Source organism: Ursus americanus, chromosome 5 (assembly GCF_024610735.1).
Source record: "Ursus americanus isolate L20-20 chromosome 5, mUrsAme1.1.p, whole genome shotgun sequence".
Taxonomy (NCBI): domain Eukaryota; kingdom Metazoa; phylum Chordata; class Mammalia; order Carnivora; family Ursidae; genus Ursus; species Ursus americanus.
This window is the reverse complement of record NC_142131.1, coordinates 18235339-18257529: the sequence shown is the minus strand read 5'-3', so window position 1 is coordinate 18257529 and position 22191 is coordinate 18235339. Positions and strand designations below refer to the sequence as shown.

The 22191-nt window shown below is 41.8% G+C and overlaps 1 long non-coding RNA gene across 1 annotated transcript; it reads right to left on the bottom strand.

Annotated features, from left to right (window-relative positions):
- Positions 1-3095: 3095 nt before the first annotated feature.
- LOC123791480 (uncharacterized) lies at positions 3096-8182 on the bottom strand. Its single transcript, XR_006779393.2, has 5 exons — positions 8053-8182; positions 7572-7626; positions 6545-6663; positions 5162-5520; positions 3096-3248 (listed from the first exon to the last, which is right to left on the bottom strand). It is a non-coding gene; the product is annotated as an uncharacterized LOC123791480 (long non-coding RNA).
- Positions 8183-22191: the final 14009 nt, after the last annotated feature.

Below are 22191 nucleotides of genomic sequence, written 5' to 3'. Positions count from 1 at the left end.
TTCCTATTTGAGTGTTTCCTACTACTCCAGTAAATAGGTTTTATTATTTTTCATTTTCACGAAGTCACACAGCTAGTAAGTGGGGAAGACAAGACTGGAACCTGGTCTCTTGATGCCTGGTACTGTGGTCTTTCCTTTACACACCTTCTCCTTATCTTGGAATTCCCTGTATACATCATGAGCTTTAAGAAGTGCATGCAGGAGGGGCGCCTGGCCGGCTCAGTCAGTGGAGCGTGCGACTCTTGATCTCAGGGTCGTGAATTTGAGCCCCACATTGGGTGTAGAGATTACTTAAAAATAAAGTGGTTTTTTTTTTTTTTAAAAGAAATGGATGCAGGAGATAATTGTTATTGGAATGGAGATAAGCCTCCCAGGTTCAGTTATCATCGTGGGCGGATTAACCTTCCTCCCCTGTGTGTCGGTTTTCTCATCTGTAAATTGGGAATTAGCAATATTTACCTGTAGTGCACATTATGGTTGGCTCTCTCAAATCTGATCTGTTCTTTTTTCACTGTGTAGTAGGCATTGTGGTGCAGAGAACTGCCCCTGCACCAGGAGTAAATTATAGTTCATCCAGATCAGTCAAGATCTTAATCATAATCCTCTGGATCATGAGATGAGTTAATCATACCATAGTATTTCTCCTCCCCCCAACTCTACCCCCAATAGCTACTATTTAAGAGATAAGCATCAGACTAGTGGATCATAAGGAGAAAGCAATTTTTTCTTTTCTTTTTTTTTTTTTATTGTTTTTGGAGCACTCTGTCATCTTTGCTAGATGTCAGAAAGGAAGCAGGTTTTCTACTGATGGCTATGCTACAAAGGGAGATCGGTATTAGGAGGAAACCAGCGCGGGATGTAAGGACAGAGATAGGACCTAGGAACCCGGTGACAGTAAGAAGCCACTAGATTCATCAACCAATCCTGAAGCTCTCTCTAGGCTACCAGGTAGGAGAGCCAACAAGTACCTGTATTGTTTTAGTCAGTTGGAGACTTTTTTTTTCCCCCTGGAACTCATAGTGAAACACCCTAGCTGATAACTTATCTCAAAGGATTCCTGTAAGAATTATGACATAATGCATAAAAAGAGCTTGGCATTAATTAGAATGTAACAAATATGAATTAAATATCCTTGTCAGGGACGTTACTAGGTCCAAGTTAAAAAAGAATATTGGTCTCCTTTCAAATTCTCCTTCTTTATCAAAACTACAAGTGACCTTAAATGCCTTTGTCAGCTCCTGACCAAAAGCTCCCTTGGAGGTGTTTTCACCAGCAGGATTGGAGAAGCCAAAATAACCAGGTGAGTATCTGTGACCATGATAGAGAACTTGGCTCTAACAGGAAAAGATTATTCTGAGATTTATAGAATCACAGAACAGCAGACAACAGTTAATGTTAGTAAAGAGATTCCCATAATAAGGAGATAGGTGTTGATATCTCTAGTCATAGCTGAAAAAACTAGGGCTCAGATGGAGTGAATTGCCGCCAGTCTCGTAGAGAGATGGATCGCTTCCAAACCTGGTGCTCGTGTTACTTGTAGTGGACGTTTGTTCTTTTGGCTGTCCAGCATGCCACCCTTTCTTTTAGGGCACTGTCCCTCCACTACATCAAACATGTGATTCCTTTGGGGCTGCCAAATAACATGCAGTTTCCGTTATTACTAGGCTGACACAAAATTACTGGCTTTTCAATAATTACATTTATAGTCATTGATCCACCCCTTAGCATATTAAAATTCACATTTAAAAAAAAGGATTTTTATTTATTTATTTGAGAGAGAGAGAGAGAGCAGCAGAGGGAGAGGGAGAAGCAGACTCCCTACTGAGCAAGGAGCCCAACGTGGGGCTCGATTCCAGGGTCCTGAGCTGAGGGCAGACGCTTAACTGACTGAGCCACCCAGGCGCCCCTAAAATTCACGTTTTAAAAGGAAACGAGAGGATAAGTAGAGGACACATAATCTTTGGTCAGTAGATGATTCTATATTATATCTTTTAGGATCTGGAATACCCTGACCAGTGTATTAGACGACAAAAAAAAAAAAAAAATTCATAAGCATTTGCTTAGGAAAGAGGGAGTAGAGCCATTTCAAATTTAAAAAGTATGAATTTGAGGATACATTTTAGAGGGGAAGAAGCTTGCAAGTCACCAGAACATGCCCTAGACTCGTGTGTGTGTGTGTGTGTGTGTGTGTGTGTGTGTGTGTGTGTCTTGGTAGTGATTTTGTGTCATTGCCTCATCCTTGGCACTCTGTCAGTACTCAAGAAAACCAGATTGAAAATTTGGAATCTGTGCTTCCGTGGATTGAAACTGACCTTTAGTCACTAAGGAAAAATCAAAACAAAACACACAAGAATTTAGAGAGGATATTTTTCTGCCAACAAATAATTTTTCCTTGATGTTATTTCTTAGTTGGGCCAATATTCCAATGGAAAAAGTAGATAGATTGGTCAAGAGTTCAATATAATTTTTTGTGACATTTGACCTTAAGTGACATAATAAAAAAATTAATGACAGAAAATTGTATTCTTTCCTATGAATGCATGTGTGACTATTGGTCTCACACAGAATATTTAGGAGGAAAAGCAGAAAAGATAATCTAAGGTGTTTTGTTTTATTTGAAATGTTAACTCTTAAGCTAATTTATTTATTCAGTAAATATTTTTGCCAGGTACTGTTATAACAGACCAAATGAACAGACCAAAATGGTAACAGAACTGCACGTGCAGATGAGGGTTTAAAATATTGTTGGGCTTCTGAGACGTGTGAGCTAATTCATTTGTTTGCTCTAATTGTTATCCTGATTTTTGGCTAAATAGCTTTTTATAATGCCTTGATTTTGAAAACTTTAGTTAGGGTCTGATTTCCCATTCTTTGTTGAGCCAAATGATGTGATGGGGAGGGAACTAGGGAGGCTCAGAGGAGGTTAAACAGGGGACAGACTCTGGGATAATTTGGGAGGAAACAGAGACCAGTGTCATCCAAGTAAGGAAGAAGCTATGTGAAGGGAGATGTTGGATCTCTATACAAAGGGGAACTCTGAGGGAAACTGGTCAACATATTCGTTATCTTTGTGGTGTGAGGGACCGTACAAACACCTCAGCAGTACTTACGGAAACTTCAGTAAAACCTCTCTCTCTCTTCAGTATTTCTGGTGGGGATTTTTCCCATCTTTGTATCTCTTCCTACTTCTCGTCCTCTTTTGCCTTTTTTGCTTTGTCCTCTTGTAAGTCAGATGTCTAGAGAACAACCTTAGGTCAGGGGCAAAACAACCTAGTGTTAAATTAATTAATGGAGAAGGCCCTTAGACTGAGGTGGTCCTAATGCCTTAGCAGCCTACATAAGCAAACCCAAACCTAAGCCTCCAATGCCTCAAGGTTAAGAAATTGAAACAAGAACAACCATCACAGTCAGTTAGGCTTTCCCCAAACAAGGCAAGCACTTAAGCTATAGACAACCAAATAGTTTTCTTGCTTTGCTTCCACCTCTTTTCTAGAAAAGTCTTTCCCTTGGCCCACATTGGTAGAGCACTCTTGACCACTTCTGGTCTGGCGCTGCCCAATTTGATGCAATTTTTGCTCAGATAAACTCTTAAATTTTGTAGTACGCCTCTATCTTATAATGTTAATTATATTTGGGTTATATATGATTTTTTAAAACATCCAACATCATGTAATTTTACATTTGGGGAAAAAATACCGCTCTCATGAATTAGACATAAGTAAGTAACCTAGACAATCTCTTCTTGACAGGGAGTTTCAACTGGAGGTCAGTTTAAAGTTTTTACGACTGTCAAAAGGAGAGCATGGGTTTAGAGAGGCTGTGACACCGAACGGTAGAATTGCATCATTAAACGTAAAGCCCCTGGTCCGACCCAGGAAACGTTCCTGGCCTTACGCGATATAACCTAAGTAACAGTAGTTGAAGTAGTAAAGGTCATGAGATTAAGAGAAGTTGGAGTAGTGATCGCTTCTATTGACAAGGAGCCTCCTATATGCCAAGGACCATTCTAGACATTGTCTCACTGAATTCTTTTTTTTTTTTTCCCTCTCTTTTAAGTAGGCTCCATGCCCAGTGTGGGGTCCAATGTGGAGCTGGAACTCAACGACCCTGAGATCAACACCTGAGCCATGGTCAAGAGTCAGATGTGCCACCCAGGTGTCTCTTGTCTCATTGAATTCTCACAACTCTTCTATGAGGTGGGTAGATTACTTGCTCAGTGTTACACAGATTTGCAGCCATTCTTTGACACATCTTTTGGGCATGGACCACCAGGGGGATTCTGGCCTATTCTGTGGTGGACAACAAAGAGCCTTTTACTCTCAGAACCCAGAGAGGGTTCTCTGCACTTCTGATGTTGACCTGGTATCTGAATGGGCCTCCTTGCTTCTAGAACTTCCCTGATGAAGAGCCCATATGTATCCTGAAGCACGACAGGCTCTCCAGATGCCCCTAGGGGTGCAAACCTTTAGTCCATTTGGAATTGACACTATGAAAGAAGCAAAATAGCTGGATATTTTTGTCTTCCCTTGCAAATACAATAAGAAATGATTGTGAGGTGACTTCTTTTTCTCTCCCCTTCCTATCTCCTTCCTTCTTCCCTTCCTTCTTTCTTTTTGTCTTTTGTTCGTTCTTTCATGTATCTACTCAAACAAGTGTTGAGGGGCTCCTTTCTGCAAGGCCCAATGCTAGAGGCTGGGGCCCCATGATTGTGGTATAATAATAAATACATATTTTGGTCTTCCTCCCTGGTTCCTGGCACAGAGCCCCTAAAACTAAAACCCTTGGAATTCCTTGAGTAATATGGGTGACAGGAGCATCTTTTGTTATTTAAATAAGCCCCTTTCAACTGTGCTTGAGTTTATGGTAACGAGATGACCCTTGGAAGGTGGAGGCTGGTTGCCAGACGATCCAGTCAGGTGATTTAAGGGTTGGAACTTTCAGTCCCACCCTTTAACCTCCAGGGAGGAGAGGGGCTGGAGAATGACTTCTTCACCAACGGCCAAGGATTTGATCAATCATGTCTGCACAATGGAATCTCCATAAAACCCCTAAGTTACAGAGTTCCAAGAGCCTTCACATCAGCGAACACATCCAGGTGCTGGGACGGTGGCAAACCCAGGGAGGGATGGGCGCTGTGCACCCCTCTCTACCCGCACCTTACCTTGTGTATCTCTTGCATCTGGCTGTTCCTGAGGTCTAGCCTTAACAATAAACTGGTAAATGTCAATGAAGTATTTTTCTGAATTCTTTGAGCCCTTTTGGCTAATTATCAAACCCAAAGAGGAGATGGTGGAAAAGTTAATTTATATCCAGTTGATCAGAAGGACAGATGACAACCTGGGTCTTCCGACTGACGTCTCAAGTGCAGTCTTGTGGGAATGAGCCCTTAAACCGAGGGCCTGTGCTAATTCTGGCCAATTACTGTCAGAATTGAGTTAAATTGTAGGATAGTCCGTGGCTGCTGAGAAGTGGAGAATTCCTTGGTGTGGAGAAACCCACACATGTGGTGTCAAAAATGTCCTGTGGGCAAAGAGGAAACAAGTTTTCCTTTAGTTGCTGTTCCTTTTAATTGTGTACAAAGCACAGTCGTCGTCTCTGGAGAGGAGCACCGCATTTCCATCAAGTGCAGATCCTAAGCACCACGAGGTCAGGAGCCATGTGTCCCGTTTGCCGCCGTATCCTCTGTCCTACCTTGCACAGGACGTGGCAGTAAGCACGTGCTCAGAAAACATGTTGTATGAATGAATGCAAGCCCAGTACTGCCGCACTAATGAGAGGGTACACTCGAAACCTCATCTGATTAATGCCACCGTGTGCACTGCCCAGACTGCCCTCAGGAAAAACAGAAGCCGCGTGAATTCAGATCCTGAGAGTGGTCATCTGCAACACATACCTTATGAAAAAGTAAGGCTATTCAGCTTGAGTAATGAGACACTCAGCTTGCAAATAACACATGTTCGTTTTCATGTTGCTAGAGACTCTCTGCTAGGAAACGAAACACTTGTAATTTAATATGTAATGTTCTCAGAGTCTGAGGCCAAGCCACCTCAAGTTGTGAACGCTTTGGCTCTGAAGAGCCAGTCAGGGTCAGGGCAGGGCAGTACTTGGCCTAATGCCCCTCCAGCATAAACCAAACAGCTACAGGAAGTGGTTTCCGTGATTCAGTAGGTGGCACACTTCCTTTTGAGTCAGAACTGAATCATGGCCGTGAGAGACAAAAAAGACCTATGTCTTTATCCCATACTTTTTCCCTATTCCCAATAGTAAATTTATCACAGTCTGTCATAGGACATATCCTGTTTAGTTTAACGTGTTTCACCAGAAAAGAAAAAAAAATGCAAATCAGCTACGAGGAGGCAAGAGGAGACTGGGAAGCACAGCAGATGGAAATGAATCCAAGCATCATTCTTTCACCAGAGGGCCGTGTTCTCCGAGGAGATTGAAAGAAAAGCCATAATCTGATTTCACTGGGGTCATCGAGGCCCCTGGTTCTCTCGACTCGAATCTGACCCATTTCCAGTGGAAGCAATTAGATCACACTTACATAAACGGTGTTGCTTTAAATGGCTCTGCTCTCCTCTTCACTCACTGACCCTGGCTTCCTCCCTGGCCTGTCTGCTGGAAGGCTCCTCTGGTGTTGTCCCAAGCATGGCCCTCATTCAGCTGTGGGTGAAATGATCCTGTTCTGAATGTACTGAATGCTGCTGGCAATGCTGTAAATTGTTTTGAGGCTTAAGGAAAAACCCCCTGGATATCAACAAGTCATAAAAACAGACATATTTTCTCAGTGTGTCTTTTATTTTTCAATATTTATAGTTCTGGGAATGTAAACATTTTTATCCCTATTTTCATCTGATAAACTTGGTTTTATTATATCTTTATTGCTTCCTTCTATCCCAATTCCTTCTGATTGGCTTCATGTTTCAAAACAAAGATCCAGAAACTCATGCTATACGTCCTGTATTTGCATCATTCTTGGAAGAGTGATAATTGGACTGGAATCAAAAATCTTACTGCCATGGGGGCACCTCAGTGGCACCTCGGCTTCGGCTCAGGTCATGATCTCAGGGTCGTGAGATCAAGCCTTGCATTGAGATCCATGCTCTGCACAGAGTCTGTTTGGGATTCTCCCTTTCCCTCTACTCGTGTGCACACGCATGCTCTCTCTCTCTCTTTAAAATAAAATCTTAAAAGAAACGCTATTGCCATGGTAGTATTCTGCAGCTGCTTCTGTGAACTATGCCAGTTGTTTGAAGACTACAGGGTTCAAAATCACATAGACCTGTGTTCAGATTCAAGCTCAACAAAAAATTGTACAGCTCTGTGACCTTAGATAAGTCTCTTAACCTCTCTGCGCCATAATTTCCTTAGTTTATAAATTGGGGCTCTAGCATAAGAACAATATTACTGTGAGAACTAAATAAAGCTTTTACATAGTGCTGAGAACAGCTCCTAGCTCATATTTGGTGTTTAAAATAAGCTAGTGCCCTTTCTCTTTATTTACAATACCTTTCCATTGGGAGGTTAGAACAGCATTTGGACAGAGCAGCTGCGTGTGCACGCTGTCTTACCCTTCGCAAAGACGTCAGTCTCATCCAGCTCCTTTAGCATTTTCATCAACAGCACCTGCAGCACATGTGATATCAAATGGTATCCTTAATGGAGCAGTAGAGAAGCCCAGCCAGGAAGCAGGCTTTAGAGCCAAAGCCAGCTCTTCTGGACAGGACAGTTGTGGCTGATAGATGACAGCCAAATGTGAAGGGAGTCCTCATCTGACACACAGAAGAGAGCACCGGAGGTTGGGCAGGGAGAACAACCATGCGGCACTCACAGCCAGAAAGAGCAGCCGACGGCCCCAGGTCAAACAGGGCAAAGGCTGGCAGACAGGTGGCAATGCGAATACACTGTTGGACTTGAAACGCCCTTCTAAAACATCCCTCCTTCCACATCCCTTCAGTCGCTCCCACCTGGCCATACGGAGAGGGTGACAGCTTTTAGAGAAGAGAAGTGGTCCCCCCAGAATTAAGGTCCGAAAGATCATTTTGTACTCACCTGGCTTAGAGCCTTCACTTTGTGTATTGTGGTTGCCTGGTTTCCTGACTGTTTCTTCCCCTGGACTGTGAGCTCCAGGCAAAGCAAAGGCAAAGCAATGTGTCTTACTTGGTTTTGAACTAACCCTTACCTGTAGCTCAGTCCCTAACCCATCACAGATGCTCAACCAGTGTTTGTTGACAGAAAGGAAATACAAGAAAATCAAATCAGAAGGACCATGGGAAAACTTCAGCAGGAGTTGATGGCCTCTGGGGCTGAGGTCTCAGAGGAGAACTGGCTGGATAGGCCAGTTTTGAGGAAAAGAGCCAGAAGTCAGAACCCCAGTGTGAGACCATGGGGAAAAGAGGACAGAACCGTTTTTGAAAATTGCACTTGTGGGCAGGCAGTCCCAGCTACTGGTGCCTTCTGGAGGTCTGGCCATTGTCTGAGTGGAGTGTTGATTGTGTGTGTGCTGGAGGCTTCTGTTTAAATAACTACCAGAGTAGGATGACTCAGCAGCGAGGATGGGGTGCTCTCAGGCTGTCTCCTTCTTTAAGTGACAAATCACATTGCCCTGGGTGTCTGTGGCGGTCTCTGATATGACACACGATAGATCCTTTCTGGCCAGCTCATCGGCCAGGGTGCCAAGTCACCCATTACTAATCTGGAGACGGACAGAAATTGTTTGACAGGCATGATCTCATGCCCCAAGCCTGGAGATTCCTCTTTAAAATGGACTCTTATCAGTGGATTCTGCTTTTGAAATTTAGAGGCTGCTTTTAAATTTTTATTCTATCTCTCCATCAGGAACTTCTGATTATCGTCAGAATAGAGTCAAATTTTGATATCCTGGCAGAAGTCCTGAAGACACTGTCCTCACCTGCTCTCCCAGCACCATAGACCCTAACTATGCTTTGTTTCTTGTTTTACCTTAACACTGGCTTGCTACTTTTTGTTTCTTTGTTTTCATCCCCGGCAGATAAACAGCAGCAGGACAAAGCTTTAAGAAAGAGGTCTAGCAGGAAATCCTCTCTAGTGCCTATTTCCTTAGAAGTGTGGGAAGTTACCATTATTAAAATTTAACGGCATATTGGTTGTGAACTAGCAGTGTTCTCTGAATTTTTTGTTTGACAAATGCCGATCACCTTTCAAGTAGGGATCCAGGAATAGCTCAGATTCAAGGATCAACAGTTGCAGGAGCCCATGAATGAAATCTGTGAATTGAACCAGCTGCAAAGTGTTCTGCCTGAAAAGAACGAAGTAAGATTTTAAACTTTTATTCTTAAGCGCCCTAAGTGTTTACATGTCTGCAGGACTGTTAGCAACCTTCAGATCCCATTTGAGAGTTCGTCCAATGAGAATTCTCTCCACTGCTTCAGTAAATATAGTGCCTGATGAGCGATGTGGTCACATGTTCTGTTTCCTCAGAGCTTTGTTCAGTGGGTCCAGGACAGGTAATGGTGCTTACTACTGTTCATTCAATTTGAATTTGAAAGAGGACCTTACCACTTGCTTCCAGCCTCTCTAGGTTGTACTCAAGAATAATGGCGAACGGTGGCTTCTGTATTTACCCCCCAGGGTTTTCATCGTCAACCTAATTCTGTTTCACAAAAATAACTTCTGTTGGCAGACGGGGGTAACTCTGCAAGTCCCCTTTGAGCCCAGAGAAATGTTGTTCCACTTGAGATAAATGGGTAACAAATAGAAAATATTCAGAAATCTTTGTGATTCTGATTCGCTTGCAAATTTTACTTTTTCCGCTTGGAGCTAGTTATGAGTCCTTAGGAAATCCATTTTGGATTGCTTATGATTTTTAACACTATTGAAAAATGAAATAAAAACAACACTGTATTTCATGAGTTCATTATAGATGTTTAAAAATGTGTAGATAAGCACACGGAAGAAATTGCAACATCTACAGTCTCCCAACCCAGAAATAACCACAATTAATATTCTAGAGTTCCCCAGGTTTTTCTGTGTCTAAGGAATTCTGAACATGTTACTTTGTTACCTATCTTTAAAATTTAATAATAGTTGATGCACCTCTTTGTACAGCAATTTAATCGCTATAATGATGTATTATTTTATGACATTTTCATAATATACTTAAGCTTCCTTATTTTTCTCACTATTACAGAAATGCACCAAAGACACTTTTGTAAATAAATGTTTGTCTGGATCTCCTGTTAAGCCCTACAAGCAGAGTTTCTGAATTGAGGTCATGATTTTTCTTAGGTTTCTTTTTTTTAATATGTGGTAAAATTTTCCTCAGAAAATTTATATCAATTTAGATTCCTACAAGTGGTGAAGATTTTTAGAGTCACCATGACAATCTCTGCTGCAAAATACCTTTAAAATAAAAGGTGTGTGTGTGTGTGTGTGTGTGTGTGTGTGTATCTGTGAATTAACAAACATTTATTGATCATTGTCCTAAGTCCCAGCACTGCTCTGGGTACTAAAAGAGTGAACGAGGTAGACAGAGACCTTCTCAGCTTAGATTTTATTGATGGAATTGAACAACAAGCAGATAATATCATTTCAGGCTGGGATATATGCTGAGAAGAAGAGTAAAGCAGTACGTGTGAAAGTAGGGTGGGGTAAACCACCTGGTTAGATAAAGCCCAGTATAAAGATTCAATATCAAAATAGAAAATGTTTCTTAGACTAATAGCTGATTATTTTAGAAAAGTCTGAATGTGGACAAGTACAAAGAGAAAATAAAAAGTTACCTATAGTTCTAGCGATTTGGTTCCTATCTTTTTGTTTCCAGTTTCATCACACGCACACGTAAACACGTGCGTGCACCTATGTATTATTAAGATATTACTGAGTATATTATACATATTTGCTCAGCATATGAAGACTCTTAATAGTCAGAAGTTTGTATGGCAGATTTGTCCAGTGAGAAAATTCAGTGCTCAGAAACAGGTTTTATTCTGTGGGTCAGTAGTTACCAAGAGTTTTGCAATTGTAACAACCATTGGCAGTTTGGTTTAAAATATTTCCTTTCCGTCTTTTTCTTAAAAAGGCTGCATGGCATAAATACAAGTTTGTTTTTTTTTTTTCATTCAAGTGGATAAAAATTCATTCCCTATGTGGAAAAATCTGCAACAGGCTAGACATCACTGGTGAAGCCACAGAAGGCTACGGGACAGGCTCTAGCAATCACAGTTTTGAGATGAAAATACCAATAGGAAAAGCTTGCTAATGCAATCTTGCAAATTCTTGGAGCACATCCTCCCACCTCTGAAAACACCGCAGCCAATTCTCTCTCTGTCAGGCCTCTAAACAGCACCATTCTGCTCCACAGTTGTAAAACGAGGAGTCTTTTCTGACACTTCTTTCTGTTAGGGCCCATATCCAGTCCATCAGCAAGTCCTGTTGGCTCTGCCTTCACATTAAATCCTGACGCCAGCCATCTCTCACTACCTCTGTTGTCGGCACCGGGTGCATAGTACCACCGTCTACCTAAACTATCACAGCTGACTCCTTCCTGGTCTGCTTTTAAACTTCCCTCCTCTCACTCCACCCCTGCATCCCCATACCATCTTTTCCCCACAGAACAGCCAGGACAGCACTATTTCTGTATCAGGACCAAGGCAGGAAACAGAGGGCATACACAAAGTAGGTGATTTGAAGAGTTTAATAAAGGAGCAAGTTACAAAGGTAAGGGCAGGCTTGAGGGAAATCAAAAATGAACGATGTGCTGTCTCAGAGCAGAGAAGTAGTTACCAAAGTCCAGAAAGGGGAATGTCCAGACCTAGCCCCACGTGAGCTCTTTGAAGCCCTCCTTTCCGTCCAGTCCTGTTCACCTCGGAGCCCTGAGCCAGAAGAGGGTAAAGAGCGGATCTGGAGGGGCAGATGGAAGGAATCCTTTAAAAATGTAAATCAGAGAATGTCCTACCCTGCTCAAGATCCTGGAATGTGTGCCTGTTTCATTCTTCAGTGGGATGTACTTTTTCTCCTCTTGGTTTCCATATGGAGGGAGTAATTCCTAAATACATTGCGAGCTTCTCTGTCCCAGATACTCTGCTCCTGGAAAGATAGATTGACTTCTCCGGTTGATAAGTGTGGGACAGAAAACCAGGTGCGGCACTTCACCGCCGGGGAGTGACCGCCGACAGAAAGCAGGCGCTCTTTCCAGCTCTGCCATCACGTCAGTCTTTCTCAGGCTGCCTTGGCCCTGCCCATGGATGCACTGCTCCCTGCTGCTTTCTGCGTGCTACTGGGGTTCAGCGTTAAGTCCGCTTGGTTGACGAACCCAAAGCAGCATCTAACAGCTGCCTCACTAGGTAATAAAGCTGCTGTGTTGGCTTCCATCTTTACTTCAGGACAGAATTTCTTCCTTTATTCATTCATCACATGTGTTTCGAGGAAATGCCCTGTGCCTGATACTGTTCCACTGCTCCGGAGTCGTGATAGAGAGGGAGGAAGGGAAAAACAGATAAAAATGTCTTGCTTTATTTCACCCAGTTATTTAAAACCTGCATAGGGAAGATGGGTACAAGTTATTGGAAGTCTGTTCCGAGGCTTAGAGCTTGATTCAGAGTCAAGTTCTGATTTAGGCAGAAAGGTCTCATACAGGGCTCTTTCTGATACTGTGACGGAACTAATGTGAGCTCGCTTTTCAGCTGCAGATGTGGAGTAGGCTAGATGGAGTTGTTAACACAAAGGCAACTTTACTGGCAGCAAATAAGGAGATCATGGGGAATAATTTCCAAAGCCATGGTTCCCTGAGCAGGGATAAAGGGGTTCCTTTTATTTGGGGTTTGTGATAAATATTCAGAGGGAGAGTTTTGTCTGCATGTAAAAGGCGGGCAGAGGTTTGTGCATGTGCGCTAAGACGACCTGCCGATCCACACACTGTATGGTATGTTAATGAAGTTCACGGCTCTCCCACGGCAGGGATCTTAAAATTATAATCAAGTTGAGGTAACTGTCGGGCACTTTATGGCTCCACTTTGTAGGCATCGCCCTGGTGGTCAAGCTCTAATTTGTCTAAGCCAGGTGGAGTTTGTTTCTTTTCCTGTTCCAGAAATTCATTAGTTTCTAAGAAACAAAACTGATAGACCTGAGCGCAGAGGGTCTTGCTGGTGACAGTATGATCCTTGCTCTTTCTGTCCTCATCTCCCACCACACTCTTTTTCTCTGTTTTGTTGGCTTCCTTGCTGTCTTTGTTGTGTGTTTTAAAAAATATTTTATTTGTATATTTATTTGCGAGAGAGACAGAGCGGGGTAGAGGGTGGAGGAGGCAGAGGGAGGTGGGAGGGAGAAGCAGATTCCCTGCTGAGCAGGGAGCCGGATTTGGGGCTGCATCTCAGGACCCTGAGATCCTGACCTGAGCCAAAGCCAGATGCTTAACGGACTGAGCCACCCAGGTGCCCCTTGTTGTTCTTTGAGTGCATGATAATACACACTCCCGCCTCTGTCCTTTGTACATGCGGTTCCCTGTGCCCAGACCACTCCTTCCCTCCAGGGTCCCCATGATCTGGTCTCTCACTTCTGTCAGGTATCTGTTCAAATGTCACCGTCACCGTGAGGCTTTTTGCATCCACCTGTATAAAATGACCCCCCCTCACATCTGTTTTTAGTCTTTCCCTATTTCTCTTACCTAGTTTTTCTTTATATCATTTATTACCACTACATGTATGTGTTGCATGTTTTAAAAAGTGACACAGGAAGCACTTTGTGACGACCGTGATCCTGACAATGAACATGCACGACGTAATGCTTCCTATCTGCCAGGCGCTGTTCTAAGAGCCTTACAACTAATAACTCATTAGTTTCATATCCTATCACTTCGTATCAACCTCCCAAAGTGGGAACTGTTACCATCTACACGTTACAGATAAAGAGGCTGAGGCACAGAGAAGTTACGTAATCTGCCCAAGGTCACAGAACTTGTAGAAGTGTGGGCAGAGATTTAAACATAGACATGTACCCCTGTCAGCAGGGAGCCTGCTGCTCCTCTTGCTTGTGCTCGCTCGCTCTCTGACAAATAAATAAATAAAATCTTAAAAAAAAAATTGTACCCCTGTTTGAGAGCAGGGACTTTGTTTGTGTTCTACACGCAGGGCATAACACAGTGCCTGGTATAAAAGTATAAATGAATAAATGATATTATCTGCTTCTTAGAGTTTTGAAAATTAAAAGTATTAATATGAGCAAAAGCCTTCAGTCAGTGCCTGGCACATAGTTAGAGCTCACAAAGATTTTGTAAAAAGGAAACTGCCTTCCAGTTAACCGTGGCCTGTGATAATACCCTCTCTCTCCTGAACAGCGATTAGATACTGTAGTGGGTTTTCAATTTCAAATGAGAACAGTTCTCAAGCTGTAGTCTGATCTATTATTGCTGGACTCTGAGCTGGACCCAGTGTCTTCACTGCTAAAATCAAATAACGGAATGTTCTCAGCTCTCAGAAAAATCTCAAGCAAGTGGATAGAATCTTTGAAATTTTGGATTTTTCTCTCATGAATTTTTCTTAAAACATCAGCATTTGCATCTTATCTGCTAGGACAAAAGTGAGCAAACAAGTAGCAAACAAATACTAACAGGAAAAGATGGAAACAGCCCTAACTGGAAACCAGGAAGCAACTTTGTTTTATTAATAAATATAAGATTCCAGGGAGTGTGACTTACAACACCAACACTGAATAGTCTTGAAAAATACATAAAATAAATACATAAATATTTATGTATCTATTTGGTTATCTGTATCTAGATGCAGATACATAAGTCTTTTTGTACTAAATCAGTTGTTTGGATTGGAATACATAGATCTGTGTTTTATTATGTGACGTGAAGAGTACCTTGACTTCCAGGATGTTCTGCTTCCCAAACAAATTAGAGAACTTTTGAACTTGAAGAGCAGGAACAAAGATCAAGTAGAAACATAGCAAACCCAGCAAACCCAGTGTCAGAGATTTCTCATCACCTAGATGAGGACACCCACAAGGATCTTCGCACTGTATTTTCAGTGTAATTTTTGTTCTGTCGTTTCTCCTCTACTCACATGGAAGTCATTCAAGTGTTTAGAATACCAAGAAATGCGTTTCTACAATGTTACTCAGACACTATACAGATAACTCACAGACCATTTTAAAAAAATACACACACACACACACAGATATATAACTATCAAGAAAATATAATTTTTCCCCCACTGGTAAAGCTTACAAAAGAAAAACCAAGATACAGTTTTTAGAGGTTACCTAGTAGCTTACTGTTACCTTGCTGAATTATTTTTGCAAAGTAATAATAATAATGCAGACACTGGATGGCAAGAAAAAGTTTGCAGCGTGAGAGTAAAAATGTGAAAATAACATGTCATTTGAAGGGCCTAATTATGCTTTTGGAAAGGGCACTGAACTGTAGCTATTTTCACTAGTGGGCATTGACTGTGCAAATTCCCACTTCAGTCGGGCCTTGCCATTGCCCCCCAAACCATGCCCTTCGTGTAAATATTAGTGCAATTTCCACCGCAAGCATAAATCATGGGGATATTAACCAGATCTCCTTGAACAGTTCCACTGAGTTCCTCCTGGCTGTAATGAATCTCACCCAGCAGTCAGCTGAAACATGTTTATTTAAAAATATTTAAACATTTACTTGGTGCAAAATAAGGGAGCAGCAGCAGCATGTTTAATGGCAATTTTCTTAGAAGAAGAGGAGAAATCGATGCACGCATGTACAGTAAGTCCGTACCTCAGAGACACAGTCCAAATCTAAAAAAGAGGAAGATATAAAGTCCCCCCCCACCCAAAGTTGCAAAATCATTTCTCAAAAGAACCAAAACAAAATTTTCCGAACTTGGAATGTCCCCTTTCCCTAATTTTCTTTTCCTCTTCATTGTTGGCATTCCATTTCTCTCACCACTGTATCTTTTATCTTGGTAAATCCCTTTAAATCCTCACTATACCCCAAAAAAAAACAAAAAAACAAAAAAACAAAAAAACTCTCCCACAGGCAGTGTTCCTGAAAGCAGCCTAGTCTCACCAGTACCAGTCAGCCAACTGGGGCAGGTAATATGTCCCTCTCATGGAGTGGTTGCTGTTCACTTGAATAATCAGCCAGGTCTCACAAGCAAAGAACGAGACAGGTCAGCGGGTCTCTGGATCAGTCTGGGACCATCTCTATGTTCCTGGAGTGGTTTCCGCAAATTGTGCATAATATGCATCAGAAAAACGTATATAGATAGATCTAGAATTGGAGGAGTCCTTGTTTAAAATAAGGAAAAATAGAGACAATATCACAAGCTGCCACGTACTGTGAGCCTTGTCTTGTGATCTCACCAAACAGCTGATTTACACTGGTGCTTGACCTCATGGAAGACGTGCCTCGGCTGCTTTTGCATATTAAACATGTCCAGTCACATTGCACAACAAAATAGATATTTCAGTAGCTCTGCTTCAGTCTAGTCTTGTATATTTGTGGCTCATACAGCAAATAGCCAGTTCTGTTGCCCCTCATTCTTTTCTAGAACGTAATAAACGCAAACCTCAATATATCTCAAGAGCCAATGCTTACATTTCATTTTTGCCTACATCTCCATTCACTAAAAGCTTTGAACATTTAAAAAAAGTTATGTAAAAATAACCTCGATGTTTCTATACAAAATGTAAAAGGATGGAAGACTGCGGTTAGCATTTCTAAAAATAAGATTAGGAACGTTTCTCTTAAAATGTAATTACAAAGCCACCAGTGATTGTAGTGAACGAGGAAATTGCATTTGTAGCATGTAATTGGCATTGACAATGAATGCAGAGATTTATAAAATTTAATTGCTACTCTCATACTTGAACTACATAAGACGATCATAAACTGATTTCTAGAAAACTTTCAATACCAACTCGTGCTCTGCAGTTGTGCAGCCTGAATCATAAGGTATATTTTTAAATCTTGAATCAAGAATATGCTGTATTTTTTAAAGATACCAGTTCTGTATTTTTTAAAGATACCAGTTGGCTTGGCCAGGACTAGCAAACTATTTCACTTTCAACTTAAAATTGTTTGCCACTGCCTCATCATGCCTCATCTACTTAATTTCATACAATTCATAAAACTTTTGCCATGAAGAGCATAGCATTGTATATATTCTGGCATCTCTGTGGATGAAGGTAAGAATGGGAAGAAAAGCAAGGGGCCTGCACTCTATCAGTGAGCACTGTCTCTATCCACCCACTCACGTTCAGTTTACCACAAAGTTCTACCTGTTCCACATTAACTGCTTTTCATCCTCTTTGATACCCTCCCCCAGGCTCGGTGACCACCCTCTGTCGTCTGGACTAGTGCAGAACCCCCTGACTGTCTTCCTGCCTTTATGCTTCCCCGCCTTGAAATCTATTCTGCACACAACAGCCAAAGAGATACTTTAAAAAATTTTAATCAGATTACCTGTCTCCCCTTCTTAAAACCTCATAAAAGCATCCCACTGCATTATGAGTGATCCGTACTCCCTGGCTTGGCCCCCATTGTGCTTTTTATCCCCTCGCTGCTCCTAACCTACCGCACTGCATTTCATTCATCACGTCCCAGCCATGCACCAGCCTTTTCTGCTCCTTTCATGTGCAACCACTTGCCGATCCCTCTGCCTGGACCAATTGTTGCTCTGATTCTTTAAGCCATACTAAATACTCAATATTGATTGTATTTTCAGACCGCAAAGCCATTGTTTAGCCATTCACTTTTCTTTGAGCCACTGGGTAGACATTGCTGGTTCACCGTGAGCTGTCTTCCCTTTGTTGTTGGGTATAAAGGAGACTCACTACTATCTAGCACGTTTGTAGTCAGTTGAGGCCGTTCTCCAGAGTACTTGCCGTGAAATGTGACCATAAGTGAGATCTGTTAGTTCTGGGATGAGGCGGTGGGCCCTCTGATTTTTGCAAGACAGATTCTCCATCACCGTTCAGGTCTTGGTTCGCGTGTCACCCACTCAGGGAACCTCCTCTCCCCAGCCCAGTCACGCTGCCCACATGACCTTGTTGGGTTGTTTCCTCCATTACACTGTTTACTATTTGAAGTCATTTACGTATTTATATTTAGTGTCCTCTCCTCCACTAAAGATATTAAAATATTAATTTTTATATGACAGGGACTTTTTAAAATTTTTTGCACTGTTATCTCCTCTGCCTACTGCAATGGCTGGCACAGCAGTGCTCAGGAAATACGTGTTAAATATACAAACAGAGTACAAATAAGAAACATTCAACCCGCTCTCGCTCTTCAAGACCTCGTATATAATGGTAGACAGACCTCATTCAGTCAGTCATTAATCCATTTAACCAGCCGTTCATTTACAAATCCATTCAGCTTTCACCCAGCACCTGTTATGAGGCAGGGACTGTACTAGACAATGCAGAAGTGCGGAACATGGGGTCCTAGCCATGGAAGCACTCCTAGTATGGTGGGACAGTAGGACATGTGAGCATATACTTGTTGTCCCAGATAGCATATGGTAAAATAGAGATTGGTGCAAAGTGCTATGGGAGTGACAAAAAGAGGAATTAGTGAAATATTTAATTTGTTATTTCACTAATAGTATATGTAGATATCTAATTTTTTGATATAGTTTAAAAGTGCTAAATTTTGAAGCTTATGTTCTGCTATGAGTATAGTGACCCTTCAAATATACTCAGAAAAGTGTTACCACTCTAATAAGATGTTAGAATAGTTTGGCAAATTCAAATTTAAATCATATGTCAGTTATTTATTTATTTATTTATTTATTTATTTATTTATTTATTTATTTATAGATTAGAGAGTGAGAGAGCGGGCATGTGCGAGTGGGGAGAAGGGAGAGGGAGAGAGAATCCTCAAGCAAACTCCCCAGTGAGTGTGGCACCCACTCCAGGACCCTGAGATCATGACCTGAGCCAAAATCAAGAGTCAGATGCCCAAGTGACTGAGCCACCCGGGTGCCCCGCCACTTATTTTAGTAGACGTTCTGTTTGTTTGTATATACAGAGTATGATTGTCATTATGCCTGGGCTGTGTCACTGGATGTTGAAATTCCTGTTCTTACAAATTGGATTTGTGAGTCTGGTTAGTAATTCAGTGTTTTTGTGCTTTGATTTTCCCACTGATGTAAAGTGGGATCAGAAAAATGCCTTCTGTTAACTTCAGACTAATAATGTTTGAATTAAGGTTTTAAATGTGAAAAAAAGGCCAAACAAAGCTTTGTGTCTTGGAATCAATCTTGTTTCTTTTTCTTTTCTTTTTTCCTCTCTCTCCTTATCTATCTCGTTCTCTCTCTCTCTCTCTCTCTTTCTTTTTGTAGTTTCATGTCTTGGAATATTTAAGTTGTCTTAAAGTAAATCTTTTTTAAAGAATTATTTCTTTATTTTATTATTATTTTTAAATTTTTTTATTTAGGGATGCCTGAGTGGCTCAGTCAGTTAAGCATCTACCTTCGGCTCTGGTCATGATCCCAGGGTCCTGGGATCCAATCCCACATCGGGCTCCTTGCTCAGTGGGGAGGCTGCTTCTCCCTCTGTCTGCCCCCCCCGCCCCCCCGCTGCTCCCTCCCCTCCTGATTGTTCTTACTCTCTCTCTCTCTGACAAATAAATAAATAAAATCTTAAAAAAAAATACAACTTTTATTTATTTTTTAAGTAATCTCTACACCCACCGTGGGGCTCAAACTCACAAGTCTGAGATCAAGAGTTGCGTGCTCTACTGACTGAGCCCGCTGGGTGCTTGGTCTTAAATCTTGAATTCTTGAATTCCGCTTTGATATTTAGAGTGCGGTGATCTTGAGAAAGTTAATGATCTCACTAAATTCCAATTTCTGCAGCTGTAAACTTGGATTGCTTTAAGAATCGAGTAAGTTAATAAGTGTCCTTGGCACAACATAAGCCCTCAATGAGTGGTAGTTATATTATTATTATTAATGTTTTATTCTTTTTTTTTTTAAAGATTTTATTTATTTATTTGGCAAAGATAGAGACAGCCAGCGAGAGAGGGAACACAAGCAGGGGGAGTGGGAGAGGAAGAAGCAGGCTCCCAGCGGAGGAGCCTGATGTGGGGCTCGATCCCAGAACGCCGGGATCACGCCCTGAGCCGAAGGCAGACGCTTAACCGCTGTGCCACCCAGGCGCCCCTATTAATGTTTTATTCTTGAAGTACAGTCAATTCTTATTATTCATAGATTCCATTTTTATGAATTTGCCTACTCCTACAATTTATTTGTAATCCTAAAATCAATACCTGTGGCACTTCCATGGTCATTTGCAGATCTGGGTACACACAGAGCAGTGAAAAATTGGATTCTCTGAAGGGCATGTTTCTTTTCCTTTCTTTTTTTCTTTTTTAAAGATTTTATTTATTTATTTGACAGAGAGACAGTGAGAGAGGGAACACAAGCAGGGGGAGTGGGAGAGGGAGAAGCAGGCTGCCCGCTGAGCAGGGAGCCTGATGTGGGGCTCGATCCCAGGACCCCGTGCTCATGACCTGAGTGGAAGGCAGACACTTAACGACTGAGCCACCCAGGCGCCCACTGAAGGACACGTTTCTAACTGCAGTCAAACAAGGTGACACTATGCCTTCTTATTTTAGCTCTCATTGTGTAAAATGCCCTTTTCGTGGTCTATTTAGTGCCATGTTTTTCTCATTTTTGTGCTTTTTTTTTATTTCACTGTTTAAAATGGCCCCCAAGCATAGTACTGATGTGCCAGTCCCAAGTGCAAGAAGGCCGTGATGTATCTTCTGTGTTATCTATCAAAGAGGCATGAATTATAGTGTGGGTGGCCGTGACATTATTAAATAAATTGTCTTTAAACAGAAAAATATGTAAATAAAGTTACGTATTGATCAGTTGACAGAAATACTGTGACCAAAGGCTTGCAAGAACCTAACTTCGTATTTTCCCTAGAAGCAATGCTTCACTGTTCGCTAATTCAGTGTTCATGGCAACTTCATAGAACACAGCTACCCTGAACATAGCTACCTAATGAGAATCAACTATTTGTATTGGAGCCTTGCTTTAAAAACACCTGCTCTTGGGGCGCCTGGGTGGCTCAATCAGTTAAGCAGCTGCCTTCGGCTCAGGCCATGTTCTCAGGATCTTGGGATCGAGCCCTGCATCAGGCTCCTTGTTCAGTGGGGAGTCTGCTTCTCCTTCTTCCTCAGACCCTCCTCCCTGTTTGTGCTTTCTCTCTCTCTGTCTCAAATAAATAAAATCCTTAAAAAAAAAAGACCAAAACCCAAAAAACACCTGCTATTTAGTGGAATGCTACATAAACAAGACTATTGCAATTCTCAGAATCACTTTATTCTAATAAATACCGGAAGTATCTACCTATGTCAGTATTTGATATAACCCAACAAATATTAAGGATCAAGGTCAAATTTAATTTATGCCGCTGTAACCAGGGTTCCTCTAGTTTTGTCTCAATCAGACTGGTAGGTGGTAAAATAAAACATAAACAGGATATACAAGAACATGGTTTTTATTTCTAAATACATGACTTAAGTGAGAAGACACTGGAAAGAAGAACTGTTTCTCACAGAGAGAAGCATCCTTCCCCTCAGCCTCACACCCAGAGCAGGACATTAAAGCACAAGAAGTACCTTGAATGGGAGAGAGGTTGTCAAAAGTCCTCTCCCCGGTGAGGCTGCTGGAGGACAGTCCCTGGTGTTGGTTACCAAGTTAGCAAGTTTTCAAGTTTGTGGAAAGGTTTTGAATGCAGTTATGGAGAGGGGATCTTGGGAGTTAACACATTAAATATTGTCCATAATTATTTCTAAACACATCTCTCAGAAGATTAGCCTCGGCAGAGCATCAGACACAAGGAAGTGAGAATTGGGAAGGGCAAATTTGCACCTGGGAGAAAGATCAGGAAACGTCTAGACTCAGACAGTGGTTCCTAAACATCAGAGCGATTTAAGAAACATACAGAAACAAGCTAAAATACAAACACCGAGGGATTCTAACTGAGTAGGAATAGCTAGAGTCCTGGGAATCCTGAGGCAGATTTTCCTGGACGACACTCTCGGTGCTGGTGGTGTGTGCGGCCAGCGTGGAGGAGTTGAGATGCCAGCCAGTAGAGTCCTTCCTACCACTCACCTGAATGCATTTCTGTGCATTATCCCAAGGATGTAAGGCTTCAGTGGAGTGATTCTCTGGGAGAAGAAAATTTTCAAGGATGCGCTGAGCAGACAGG